At 46.9% G+C, this 2906-nt stretch overlaps 1 long non-coding RNA gene across 1 annotated transcript; it reads left to right on the forward strand.

Moving 5' to 3' along the window:
* The first annotated feature begins 393 nt into the window (after nucleotides 1-393).
* On the forward strand, nucleotides 394-2473 carry LOC144166369 (uncharacterized). Its single transcript, XR_013321663.1, has 2 exons — nucleotides 394-589; nucleotides 1023-2473. It is a non-coding gene; the product is annotated as an uncharacterized LOC144166369 (long non-coding RNA).
* The last annotated feature ends 433 nt before the right edge of the window (nucleotides 2474-2906 follow it).

The raw sequence follows: 2906 nt of genomic DNA on the forward strand, positions 1-2906 counted from the left end.
CGCCCCCAACGATAGCGCGCAAGCGCCAGCCTGCGAGGGAGCCGGCCAATGGAAGCCCTACCTCTCAAGGCCAGGACGGTACTGCGGGAAAGCACAGCTACTCTCTCGGCAAGATGCGCAACATTGACTTTCACGCCTTTCCTTCTGCTTAAAAAATTGCAAATAAATCTGAACCCTTTCCCACTTATTTACCTCGGACGGGATTTCGAAAAGCCTTTCTAAACAATGCAAAACAATTACAAATTGCTCGCGAATCCCTCCCCCCCCCCCAAAAAAAAAAGGTCGGATTTGTTTGGTGTCGAGAATATTGCAGCGCAGATTGCACGCGGGCGAGGCTAGAGCGTGCCCTAGAGAGGCAGCGCGAGGCTAGCTTGTGGCAAGATTAAAAGAAAACCTATTGACCCTATCACTACAGCCAGCACGTCAGCGTAGTTGGCGTTTCTGCTCTCTCCGTAATCCGTCCGAAGCCTGCCGACGAATGCCGAAGATTAAGACGCCGAAAAGTGTCCTTATCCGGCAATGGACCAGTGGATCGCAGTGCTACACCGTCGACGGAGAAACAGTATTCTGCCAACCCTGCGGAAAGCAGGTGAGAATACAATACTTTCCACTTGATCTTAATTAACGATATCATGCACTTGACGTGAACACTGGACCAACCGTAAACGTGACGCCTCCAACAGTGCTTACGCTAAATTTATTCTGAATGCTCAGAACTTGCCAATAATGTGCGTTTTAAGAACTTTTTACGGTAACTGCTATTCATTGTTGTGCAATGTTTGCAACCTAATTCGGGAACTGGCTTCCTTATTGAAAATTTCCGGCACAGTGTTGGTCGGATTGTTGTATAAGCATCATGATTTTAAAAACGGTTACCTGCTATTGCGCAGCTGGCCAACTTCGCCATTCCTTGAGCTATTGTCAGGTTTACAACTCTACATGACTAAAAGCAAAAGTACACTAGCAACGTTTCACGTGCCTTACGCAATATCTTAGTTTTCGTTACTGTTTTCTTCGCGCAGGTACCCTGTGAAAAAAAGTTCCACTTGCAGCAGCATGAAAGAACAGCACTGCATCAAGCCAATGCTCTGCGCAACCAGCCGTCGACATCAAGACAATCGTTCCTGGCTGAAAGTATTGCTCAAGGAAAAAAAAGTGAATTCAGCGCTGACCTGTGCGAAGCATTAGTCGCTGCTAACATCCCTTGGGCGAAAATCGAAAACAAGACTTTCAAGAATTTCTTGCAAAAGTACTGCAAACAAAAGGTACCATCAGAGTCGACTCTTCGCAAGGAGTACCTGCGACCACTGTACGAGAAGACGCTACAAGAAATTAGAAGAGAAATCGGTGAATTCCACATTTGGATTTCTGTGGACGAGACGACAGATGTCACCGGACGAGTACTCGGTCACTTTGTAGTCGGAAAGCTTGACGCAGAAGAGAAAACAACACCCTTCCTGGTTTGCTCAAAAGAGCTAGAAAAAACTAGCGGAGAGACCATCGCCCGCTTCGTGAACTCGTCATTGAAGCTTCTGTACCCCTCCGGAGCCCACGACGACCGAGTACTGCTGCTCTACACAGATGCAGCAGCTTATATGCTTAAGGCTGGTGCACTTCTCAAGGTTTTTTACCCAGAACTATTGCACGTCACTTGTCTTGCTCACGGGATTCATCGGGTGTGTGAAGAGCTACGAAAGTCGTTCAGTTCGGTCAACGAACTGATAGCTGTAGGGAAGGCGGTGTTCCTCAAGGCTCCTTCCCGCGTTCGTGCTTTCAGGGAGCAGCTGCCGGGTGTACCTCTTCCACCGGAGCCTGTTGTTACCCGCTGGGGAACTTGGCTGACGGCAGTGGAATACTACAACCAACACTTAAACGGTGTCAAGGCTGTTGTAAGCAGCTTTGCTGAAGATGAGAGTGTCGCCGTGAGAAGGGCCCAGAAGGTTCTACATGATGTTACACTTGCATGTGACTTGGCCTATTTGTGTGCCCATTTCACGTTCTTGGCAACAACAATACAGAAACTTGAAAGTTCGGGCACAACGCTGACTGAAAATATTCAGCTGATTTTGGACGCACAGGAAAGGTTCGCTAGTGCTCCCAGGGGACCGGTTGCTGACAGAGCTATAGAGAAGCTTAAGTCTGTGTTGGACAGAAATCCCGGATTTTCGACGCTGACGGAACTGTCTGAGGTTTTGAGCGGCGGACATACCGCGATTCCAGATGGAATCAAAACATCCAACGTGCCAAAGTACAAGTACGCTCCGCTAACCTCAGTGGATGTGGAGCGTTCTTTCTCTGCGTACAAGACGATATTGACTGACAGAAGGCACAACTTCAAGCCCGAAAACCTGGAGATGGTGCTTGTTTGCCACTGCTTCCACAGCCTTTCGCACAGTGTTGCGTCACCCTAGATATCTTGAAATCGTCACCCTTGAGTGTTTTATGAAGAAAATAAAATTGCATTTTCAAAATACCGATGTTTGTAGCCTGTGTTTACTCTAAACCGAAAAATTGCACTGAAATACGCCGCCTGAGTAAATATTATTCGAGCCTATATATGCCTATATGGTAGTACTTAGTGCCTATATATGCCTAAATTTCAATTTTGAGCGCCTTCAATAGGCGCCTAAAACCCGTTTTTTTAGTGCCTAAACTTCCGGTCTCTAGTGATGAAGCTGCGTCAAAATAGACTGTTTACATGTGGAATAACAATTACTTCAATTCTTGAACTGGAAATTGCACCTCAAATGTCCGGAACGATTTCCAATCCTTTATTTGGTATATGACAACGAGTAACCACAAGCGCAATGACCAGTTTTATTTTTCACACTTCAATAATGTTCTAATTGCGAACGGCTGCGCCTGGGCGCGCCCGAGTTCACATACCATAGGATCCCAGATTGGTT

This window comes from Haemaphysalis longicornis, unplaced genomic scaffold, assembly GCF_048455015.1.
Source record: "Haemaphysalis longicornis isolate Haplotype H1 unplaced genomic scaffold, Haemaphysalis longicornis Haplotype H1 scaffold_17, whole genome shotgun sequence".
Classification (NCBI taxonomy): Eukaryota; Metazoa; Arthropoda; class Arachnida; order Ixodida; family Ixodidae; genus Haemaphysalis; species Haemaphysalis longicornis.